The following is an 11043-nucleotide window of genomic DNA, read 5'->3' on the forward strand; positions in this document are numbered from 1 at the left end:
TACCCCTCTCTCCCCAGCACTGATCCCTCACCTGCCCCTCCCTCCCCAGCACTGACCCCCTCACCTACCCCTCCCTCCCCAGCACTGACCCTCACCCACCCCTCCCTCCCCAGCACTGACCCCTCACCTGTCCCTCTGTCCCCAGCACTGACCCTCACCTGCCCCTCCCTCCCCAGCACTGACCCCTCACCTACCCCTCCCTCCCCAGCACTGACCCTCACCCACCCCTCCTTCCCCAGCACTGACCCCTCACCTACCCCTCCCTCCCCAGCACTGACCCTCACCCACCCCTCCTTCCCCAGCACTGACCCTCACCTGCCCCTCTCTCCCCAGCACTGACCCTCACCTACCCCTCTCTCCCCAGCACTGACCCTCACCTGCCCCTCCCTCCCCAGCACTGACCCTCACCTGCCCCTCCCTCCCCAGCACTGACCCTCACCTACCCCTCTCTCCCCAGCACTGACCCTCACCTGCCCCTCCCTCCCCAGCACTGACCCTCACCTGCCCCTCCCTCCCCAGCACTGACCCTCACCTGCCCCTCCCTCCCCAGCACTGACCCTCACCTACCCTTCCCTCCCCAGCACTGACCCTCACCTGCCCCTCTCTCCCCAGCACTGACCCTCACCCACCCCTCCCTCCCCAGCACTGACCCTCACCTGCCCCTCCCTCCCCAGCACTGACCCTCACCCACCCCTCCTTCCAGCACTGGCCCTCACCTACCCCTCCCTCCCCAGCACTGACCCTCACCTACCCCTCTCTCCCCAGCACTGACCCTCACCTGCCCCTCCCTCCCCAGCACTGACCCTCACCTGCCCCTCCCTCCCCAGCACTGACCCTCACCTACCCCTCTCTCCCCAGCACTGACCCTCACCTGCCCCTCCCTCCCCAGCACTGACCCTCACCTGCCCCTCCCTCCCCAGCACTGACCCTCACCCACCCCTCCTTCCAGCACTGGCAGAGCAGCTTTGGAGAGCCCCTGTGCTGCTCTGCCCTGCCTCACTCCAGACCTTTCCAAGAACAAGCCATGCTACCTGAGCAGGGGCACAGCTCCTGGTGGCGTGTCCCACCTCATCCCCACCCCCCCAGACACTCCCAGCTCCTCACAGCATCCTGTCCCCCCCCCCAGCACCCTGCAGCTCCTTCCTCCAGGTTTTACTAATGCTCTTCCCGCTGTTTGGAACACTGCTCCCCAGGTGGACGAAAACCTCAGGCCCCTCTCCTTCATTCCTTTGGGTCTTGGCTCTTCCTAGCAAGGCCTTTCCTGACAGCCCTGTTTAAACCCCACCCTCCCAGCAGCCCGCCTCCTGCCGCCCACCTGTGTCTCTCCTACAGTCAGGACATCTGTGAGCACCCTGGGCATCTGGGAACAGCCCTGTGTGGCCCACCTCAGTTCTCGTCTGTCTCTGTCAGAATCTGCCATTGTGTGGTTTGTCCTGAGTAGGGGGTGAGGCTGGGCCTGGGTTCGAGTTCTGCCATTTCCTTTTCTCATTTAAAAAGGAAGGCAGAAGAACAGGGCCTGAGTGAAAAGTCAGCACCCATCATCTGGGAGAACGTAGGCTCCATGCGTGTCTGTCTGTACCAGGGATATTATGTGGCCGTTAGGAAGAGCCGGTGCAGCCCAGGGCGGCGGTGCACACCTGTAATCCCAGCACTGGGAAGGCAGAGGCAGGAGGATCTCTGTGAGTTTGAGGCCAGCCTGGTCTACAGAGCGAGTGCTAAGACAGTCAGAGCTGTTACACAGAGAAATCAGGTCTCGAAAAAAAAAAACTCAAAAAACCAAACAAAACAGAACAAAAACCAAAGAAGAGCCTTTGCTGGTTCCCACCAGGTGACCCTTCTCGTATGCTTGTTCTAAAGTCATTGTTTGTAAGCTGTCTTTTCTCTATAATTTGTTTTTAATGAAAAAGAAAGAAACTTACAACAGATCCAGCGTTTTGCTTTTACTGCCCCCCATCTTTGGTTTGAAAAGAGTAGAGATTTGTTTTTAGTTGAGATATAAGCTACTTATCACCAGTGTGGCCATTTAAGCCAGGCCTGGCAGGAGAAGCCTGCACTCTTAGCACGTGGAAGAGGATCCAAAGGATGGAGGGATGAGGGATTGCTCTGCTGTGTTGCAGTTCAAAGCCAGCCTAAGCTACTCGGAAGCTATTGGGAAAAGTGACAATTAAGGAACCCTTAACTAACAGACGAGCAACCATCTCAGGTAACCACTGAGTCCTGTCACAAGTTGGGCATGCCCAGTTCTCCAGTTACAAACATTCCCTGTCCTCCCCTCCCCCACTCTGAGCTCCTGCCCCGGCCCCCGGGAGCCCCAATGAGCCTCTATGGGGTTTTCACAGGACATATTCCTCACAGATGCTGCCGGGCGACCTTTAGTGAACTTCAGTATCCATGGCATCCTTGGGACAGCAGTGGTAGCTGTCCCTTTTCCTAAGCGAGGACAGTTCCATCGTCCAGGTAAACCACATATTGCCTCTGCATTCACCCTGGTGGACATCGCTTTCTCTTGGGCTTCTGTGGTTGTGGCTGCAGATGTGCACACGCTCTGCATGGGTATTCCTGAATGAGACATGCAAGACCCGGTGCTGGGTTTAGACTGGGATTCTGATTTGTGAAAGCAGTGCTTTGTCCCGGGGTAGGGTGGACAGCGTTTTTATGCCAATGGGAAAATGTGAAGGGGCCTGTTCTTAGCTGTTGGCACCGGGAAGAAAGGCTTTGAGGGAATGGAGAACGGAGTGAAGAAGGCTGTGGACACACAATAACTCCATGCTGGCCTGAGTGACAGGTGTCGATTGTGTGGAGAGAGGGGACAAAATAGGCCCCCAAGTGTTCCCTATGCAGTGGTGGGGTCAGGCAGGGAAGCTGAGGTTTGAAGAGAAGAGGGAATTTAGCATTGGGGGGTCTCCACTCCTCTTCCCCACTTGACTGGAGTGCCAGGCCCCTCCCAGGGAAGCTGAATTTCTTTTGCACCCCTGAGCCTCAGCTTTGATATGCAGAAAGGGAGGAGCAAGGCCTTGGACCTGATGTCTGCAGGGAGAGGTGACGTGGGGACAGACAGGGGATCCTAGCAGAGTGAAGGTAACCATGTGGGAAGAGTGGGGAGCCATGTGTGGGGCCTTGGGGTGCCAGCCCCTGGCGGAGCTTGCTCTGTCTTGGGGACAGTCCCCGTCACAGAACAGGACACTGGGAGGGTGTGGTGAGCGCCCAGGTCTCCGTGACCTGGCTTGTCAAAGCTCCCGTTTGCTGCACGTTTCTTTCAGGCGGTCAGCAGCCAGCCAGGGTGGCTGCAGGATCACTCAGTGCCCTGTCCACAGCTGTGAGCAGAGCTCAGGGAGGGCGGAGGCCAGAGTGGGACCAGGGCTGGCATGGGGTGGGGGCTGGAGCGGAGTAAGACAAGGGTTGGCACGGGAGGGGTGTGGAACTGATGAGAGTGTCACAGAGAGGCCACCAGGCAGGAGCTGAGACCTGAAGAAGCCGTGTCCCTCTCCAGAGGGGGGGTGGGGCAGGGAGCTGGCACCCTCTGCACAGGACATGAGGAAGGAGAAAGGGAAGGGGGAAAGGACAGGAAGTCACCGCAGGCTACTTCTTAGCTGTGGCGCCTGCTGTGAGGACAGCACCCCTGTAGGCCACTTTTAGATTGAAAGTGTGTGTGTGTGTGTGTCTCCGTGTGAGTGTACGTCTCTGTTTGTGTGCGTGCGCGTGTGTGCGCGAGTGTGTCAGAGGACAACCTTGGGAGTTGCCCCTCATCGGCCATCTACCTTGTGTTCTAAGACAGGATCTCGGGCTCACCTGAAGTTCACTCTAGGCTTTCCTGGCCGGCCAGCAAGCCCCAGGGACCAACCTGTCTCTGCCGGCCCAGGGACAGATTCCCAGACCCCACCATGCCTGGCTTTTCCTGGGCGCTGGAGGCTGAACTTGGGTCCTTGCCCAGGAAACACTTTATCTAGATGCATCTCCCCAGCTCACCCCCTGCTCCAGTTTCAGCTCTGGCCCCCAGCTGATGTGGCCTGGGTGGCTCAGATCCTTCCCCAAGCTGCCTGGAGCCTGGGCCACCTTCAAGCTCTGGTTTTTGAGTCCATGTGGCTGAAGCTGTCAGTACCTGGTAAGCCCTTCTCTGCCTTGAGTATTGTGCAGGAGGTCAAGAGGCCATTGCCAGGGAAAGCCCATTTCAGAGAACAGGTGTTTTTGTGAGGCAGGAGCATTGCTGACTTTGAATTTGTAGCTCATAAGCCTTGCCCAAGATGCTCTGTCTCAGGTGAGTGCCACCCCTGTCTCCAGGAGCTGCTAGGCTTCGTTCCCTGCTGGGGAATGTTCCTGCACACCCTGACCCGAGCTACCACAGTACCATGTGAACCTGAGCTGTGATCGCACTCTCCAGGTCTTGCTCTTCCTATCTGGAAAATGGGCACTGTGTGAGGCTCTCTCAGGGCAAAGCTCCATGGAACAACAGGCTGATGGCAGAGGCCCAGGGGAGGCTGCCTGGCCTACCTCCTGCAGCTGCCCTGCGGGGTTTCCAATTTCCCTCAAGTGCCTCCTGGGCAGGCCGGATCCCCAGTGGGAGGAAGGATGAAACCAGGGGAGGGGTAGACCCAGACAATGTGCACATTGAGCCTGTGCCAGGTCTAGTCAGGTCGGGCAGTTAGAGTGTTGGGGCAGGCTCGGAGGGCCTGGGGCCCGGCATTGAGGGGCATTGGCTTACCCTGGTGGCATTTTCCCAAGACAGTGATCAGCGCTGGGCTGAGGTATGGCCTGGCGTTCTTAGGTAGGAGAGGCCGTGTGTTTTGCAGTCAGTGTGTCCCTGTGACAATGCAAAGGACAGGAGCGACAGTAGCCAGCCGTCAACAACACGGGCGGGAGTAACAGTAAGCAGCCACGGAGGACCACGCCTCCATACAGCCCATGGGCCGCCAGACTGCAGCCCCATCTCACAGATAGCAAACCGAGTCCCGGGGACACTTCACATGGCTCCCTCCGTTTCCTTGGCTGAGCTGCAAGGCGGGCAGTGTCGAGGAGCACCCGGGGCTCCTCCCCCGCCTCATTTTGGGCCACTTTGAGTTGTGAGGGTGGAGTGAGGCCTCAGCTGTCTGTTCCCCTTTTCCTTTTCTTCAGTGAAATAGCCGAGGTCACCTTCCTCAGGGAGCTTCGAGGCCTTTGGGTCATGGGGGAGGCTGGGAAAGGCTCAACGGGAGTTGCCCAGGCAGGACGGCCAGAGGTTGGCAGAGGCAGGAGGCCCCTGAGGGGACAAAGGCCTGAGTTTGGAGCCCCTTCCAGGCACATTTACCTTTCACTTTGGAGTTTGAATTTCAGTCTGCTGGCCTTGCTGTGTGAGCGCACTGTGTGTTTTTGATCACGGGCATGCGAGAAGCCTTTGTCTGGACCCCTTGAAGGGTCTGGGGGACCAGCAGCGGGCAGCGCCTGCAGGTGACAGTGTCCAGTAGGCACCCCAGGACTTCCTGTGCACATTTTCTGCACATGGGTCCTTAGCAGACTCTCTTTCTCCACCCAAAGTCTCAGCTGGGTCTAGACATGCACATAGTAGGTGCTTAGTAAGTGTGGGCTGAATGTGTGTATGCAGGGAAGAGCGGGGGGGGGGACAGGAAAGCTGTGGGACAAGCAGAGGAGGAGAAGGCGTCATCATGGTTCATATTCCTGGAGGGCGAGCACTAGGAGGCTCACCGTTTGACACACGGGAGCTGTGGGAACGGAGAGGCCCAGCGGCTAACCTTAAGCCACAGAATAGCAAACGGCCAGGCTAAGGTCGAGTGGCCCTGGGGTCTCTCTCCAGCAGGGATGCATGTGCACATTTTGAAGATGGAAAACGAGGCTCCCAGGTGTGAGGCATAATCAACTGCATGGGACTGGATGCAGGAAATGCCCAGGGCTGGCCACTGTCACCCAGGCCGGGCCCCTGCAGGAGGTGTGGGAGACCCCAGCTAGCCTACAGCCTGTGCCTCTGGCCCGTGCCCCAGCCTCTGTTTACCCAGCCTGACACCCAGGATGCTCTTCCGTCTGCCCGGAAGTCTCAGACCCCTCACAATAGTATCTCTGTCTACAGCTGGTTTTCATTCAAGCCCTTGGTGCTAAAAAGAAAAAAAAATTAAAGAAAAGAAAGCTTAGTCCCGCCCCTCCTTTTCTTTCTCACTGAGAGGGAGCACCCAGCGGGTGTCTTCCCTCCGCCGAGACTGTCACAGTCTGCCCACTGCCACACAGTCACCCCGCATGTGGAAGGGGGACCCTGCCTTGGCTTCCACCCATCCCCACAATGGCTGCTCCTGGCTTGGTCCTCTAGGTTCAGGGAGGGCAGAGGAAGACCACAGCTTGGGCCTCAGTCCACGCCCTACGTGGCACTCGGCTACCCACCAAACCTGGACAGTCTTCGTCATTGCTTCCCTTCAGGTCCGGCCACCCCATACAACCAGTGGGGAAACAGAGGCTCAGAGAGGGGAAGCTGCCTTGTTCCCTGGTGGGGCTGCCTCGGCTGGCACCTTGAGAGGCCCCTGCGAGGCCCAGGTTAGGGTGCTGGGGGATCCCAGAGGGAAGTGGGAGCCTGGGTGGGGCCAGACCCTGGAGCTGAGCCAGGCGGGAACAATGGGCCTCTGAGATGGTGGTGGTGGCCTGGGTGGGGCCCCTGTGAGCTGGAGCCACAAGGAGAGATGTTAGGCGTGGTAGGAGCCTTTAGCCTCCTCCAGCTTCCCATTGGGCTCCATGCTGCTCTACTCCCAACTGGCAAGTCATGACTCAAGCAGGGGACAGGGCCAGCCTTGGCTAGGCCTGGGGTTTCTTCCTGCCTCGGGTATTGGGCCCCACCACCAGGTGAAGCCCAGTGCCCAGGTCTCTCCTACTCCCCACAAGCAGTCAGGGACGGACTAGTACGACCATGGAGGCCTCAGCACTTGCCCCATGGGAACAAGGAATTCTGGGAAATGGGGCCTTTGGGTGGTAAGCTGTCTGACGAGGCATGGAAGCAGAGCGGAGGGGACTCGGGGGACCACAGTGTAGTGTGGAGATCACATTCACTTGGGTGGGCAAGTTGGATCTAAGGGGTCTCCTGGCCAGTGACACCGGTACTTCGTGAGTGCAGAGCGGGGAGGGGGGGCCGGGGAGCAGGCAGGCCTGCCTTGAGCAGTGGAGGGTTGGGGGTTTGCCTGGCACAGGGCAGGTGCTCAGTGAACAAGAGGACCTTCTTGGAGCCAGAGCCAAAACAGCTGCGTGGGGGTTTAGAGTCGGCTGCTGGCACAAGGAGGCTTTGATCCCCCAGGGACCCTTCCTGTCCCTCTCTCCTTTTTCTCCCCTCAGGCTTCTTTCTGTTGCTTCCCTGTCCTGTCTTCAATGACTGGGAAGGCGAAGACAGTGAGGTCTCATAGCAAGGCATCGCTGGGTCACGGCTCTGCATGCCTAGGGTTGGAATCTCGTCCCCTTCTTTCTTCGTAGATCCCAGCGGCTGCTGTGGCACCGGATGCCTCTTCCGCATGGCCACATCCTAACCAGGCAGGGGCTCATCTTTTGTTGATCGAGGGACAATATTCCACAGCCGTATCAGCAACACAGCCCCGCCCCGCCCCCACCCCACGGGTCCTGGTGACCTGGCTTTGCCCACCCCTCTGGCCTCCTCAGTGGGTAAGGCTGCCAGGCAACCCCTCCAGGCCACTGGGTCTCCCCTCTCAACCCCACTGCCTTCAAGCCCCTCAAACAATCTCTCCCCTGCTGAGACCAGCGCAATCCAGTGTGCTCGGGCCTGTGAGGTCTTCTGGGCCCTGGTAGGGGTGCCCAGGGTGTGTCAGCCTGCCTGTTGGGTCTGAGGCAGACCCTCAACCCGAGGAGGGACACAGTTGTTGTTTTTTTCCCTTTGGCTCAGAAAACAGCACTCAGCCCACTAATGCCATGGCCTCCATCCTGGAGTCAGGCAGCCACCCTCTCCCCAACCACCCACAGTGCCCACAAATCCCTCTGGCTCTGTCTTCCTGGGGTTCTGGAAATCCCCACGGTTCCCCCCCACTGCTGCCTCACCTGATTGGCCTTCAAGGCTCATCCCTCCTAGGCCAGCCCTCAGCTGGCCTCCCTGCCTCCTTCCTCGCCTTCAGCGGCTCACCCTCTCAGCCCCAGGGGGCTTCAGAGATCCAGGCTGGTTCACTCACTGTCCTGCTCCAATCCTGCCATGGCTCCCACCGCCCCTGAGGAGAAGCTGTCCCAGGAATGGTCCTGTACCCTGTCCCCTACCTCATCCTCGGACTCATCATTTCCTTGACACCTCTTGGCCTCTGCTCCTGCTGCGGACCTGTTGAGATGTTTCTGGATCCTTCCGTGGTCCTCATGTGCGTATGCTTCAAGGTCTCCCTCTGTTCCCATCCTGATCTGTTTTCCCGCTGCCCTTGTCGTCCTGTACCGAGTGGTACCCATGCTCCCATCCCCGCTGCCCAAGGCGTCCTGTGTGCTGTAGTATCTGCTCTCTCGGGTCCACAGCCTCAGACTGAGCCAGCTACTGTGGAACTGTGGGAACAAAGTGTCCTGTGCTGACATCTGAGGACATCCCTCGTCAGCATCACCTGGACCACAGAGTGTGGTTCCACACAGCACCGACACTGAGCCAGACAGCAGAATCCTCTATCAGGATTTAAAGGGCTCCACGGAGTCAGGCATGGTGGTGCATTCGGATAATTCTAGCGCCGCGAGGATGAGATAGGAAGATGGTCATGAATTTGAAGCCAGCCTGTGCCTACCTAGAGAGACGCTGTCTCAAAGACAAAAACAAAACCCCAAACAACGAGGAGGCTGCTTTAGCAGGTTCCACATACCCTTCACACAGCCTGGTGTGCAGGAGACAGGGTGGGACTAAGGATCTGGGTGTTGGGGGCCTGTTGGCGCTGCCCACGCTGAGTGAGCTGCTGCAGAGATCTGGGTGGCGCCACTCTGTGCCCGAAAGCAAGCGTGTGAGTCAGGGGACCAGGACACTGTCTGCGGGTGCTGGAGTGCCCTGTGTGGGTTGGAGGGTAGTCCTGAATCTGCAAAAGGCAACAGCGCCTGGAACCTCCCGAACACCTCTGACTGGAGCCCCGTCCATTTGTCTCCACCAGGCAGGAGGGCTGAGAGGTGAGGGAGGAGGCATTTGGGGGCCAGGAGGGAGTGACAGAGGTGGCCTTATAGGGACAGGGCACCCACCAGGGTGGCAGGGAGTGATGGGGGACTTGTGTGACCTATTCCTCCTCACTCACTCACTCACTCACTCACTCACTCACTCACTCACTCACTCACTCACTCACTCACCCAGTCAGCATTCATGACCTAGTCTGGTCAGCTGATGATGATTCCTGACCCTCGGTGGTGTCAGGCCAGGATGGCAGTGATGGGGAGGAGGCTAGGAGGTTGGGGAGGCCAGGAAGGACAATGAGCTGAGAGCAGAGAGGTAAACAGAGACGAGGCCGATGGGAAGACGGGAACAAGGGGCCTCAGCAAAGCAAGGGTCCCGTGATAGACACAGGCGGAGGAAGTCAGAGCAGCTAGAAGACCATTTGGCTGCAGCCCCCCCAGACCCTAGGTACCCCAGCCCCCCTGCCCGGGATAAAGGACAAGAGGACAAGCAGCTTTTGCTTCCCTTTTGGGACAGTCCCAGGGCTGTGGTTAAACGGAAGCAGGGCCTCTATCCATCCCCACCCTCCCCATTCCAGCCCAGACTCTTCCCGGCTGACCACTACCTCCTTCCGTTTTTCTCTGGGTGGGAGGAAATGGGTGGTGCCCTGGGAAGATCCCAGACTCAGTTTCTCCATCAGAGAAGGTCAGTTGACCTTGTCATATATATACATATTATATATAAAATAAATAATATAAAATAAATTAATTAAATAATTATCATACATAATTTTAAATTGCACCTGGGCCAGATCAGATTTGAATTGGTATGGCAGTTGTGTCTGGAACTCAGCAGTCTGAGCTATCCTGTGATATCCTGTCTCAAAATGAAACAATAAAATAAACTGTGTCTGGCCAGGTGTGGTTCGAGGGCCTGTAATCCCAACACTGGGACGACTGAGGCAGGAGGGAAAGGAGTTTGAGGCCGGTCCAGCTGAGGTCTACTGTAAATAACTAAGCCAAAGTCCCACAGGAAGGCTCAGCGGATGAGAGGTGCCTGCCACCAAACCTCAGGACCTGAGTTCGATCCCTGGGATCCACTTGGTGGGAAGTGAGAACCAACTCTTGCAAGCTGTCCTCTGAGCTCCTGCACAACGCCCTCCACCAAGTAAATAAAAATGTGATTTAAAAGAAAACACAAAACAAATAGGAGCTTTGTGTAGTGTCATCGTTCCCAGCTGTTCCTCCCCGCTGAGAAGGTTCAGCATTTGCTGCTTACCCGGCACCACCACTGAGTGGAACATTCCCCTCCCTCAGGCGTGGCTGGGGAAACATGGGGACACCGTTTCTAAGTACTGCTGTTCCATAAACCACCTGAGCACCGTGCTGTCCGCTGTCTGTGGGGGTCCACAACACGAGATAGCTTCAGACACGGGTCCATCCCACAGTGACTTAGTGGAGGGTCGTGGACAGGTGATGGGAAGTCTCGGGAGAGACTGAGGAAACAGTGTGTTGCAGACAGAGGGACCGGCAAGGGTACAGTGCAGAGAGGGACCCTTAGGAGACTTGGGGAATGCCGGAGGAGGCAGTTACAGGACTTCAGGACTTCCATGTTCTCCTGGCAGTGCGTGGGGACGAGGGAGAGCAGGGAGACAGACTGGAGATGAACAGATGTCCAGGCGGGTGATGGCGGTGACTTAGACTCGGAGACAGCAACATAGGACACGTGGCCAGGGCAGGCGAGGGGCCACGCTCTGTCTTCCTTTCTGCTTTCCCTTCACCCCATTGGCCCCAGGCTGCGGTCAGCAGACTTCTCCTGACCCTGCCGAGGAGCCTGCAGCCTCTCTAGGGTGAGTCCTGGACACCGTCCCTGGAGCAGCTGCCGTCTCCCACCCCTAAGTCACTGTGGCCAGACCCCTGCGCCACTGGGCCACTATTGCCCTGAGGAAGTGGCCCTGAGTATCCTGGTCCCAGGTAGGT

General features: G+C 58.0%; 1 long non-coding RNA gene across 1 annotated transcript; it reads left to right on the forward strand.

Moving 5' to 3' along the window:
* The first annotated feature begins 923 nt into the window (after positions 1–923).
* On the forward strand, positions 924–9843 carry LOC121134547. The gene is made up of 2 exons (XR_005871635.1): positions 924–2457; positions 7432–9843. It is a non-coding gene; the product is annotated as an uncharacterized LOC121134547 (long non-coding RNA).
* The last annotated feature ends 1200 nt before the right edge of the window (positions 9844–11043 follow it).

Source organism: Mesocricetus auratus, unplaced genomic scaffold (genome assembly GCF_017639785.1).
Source record: "Mesocricetus auratus isolate SY011 unplaced genomic scaffold, BCM_Maur_2.0 Super-Scaffold_100028, whole genome shotgun sequence".
Lineage (NCBI taxonomy): Eukaryota > Metazoa > Chordata > Mammalia > Rodentia > Cricetidae > Mesocricetus > Mesocricetus auratus.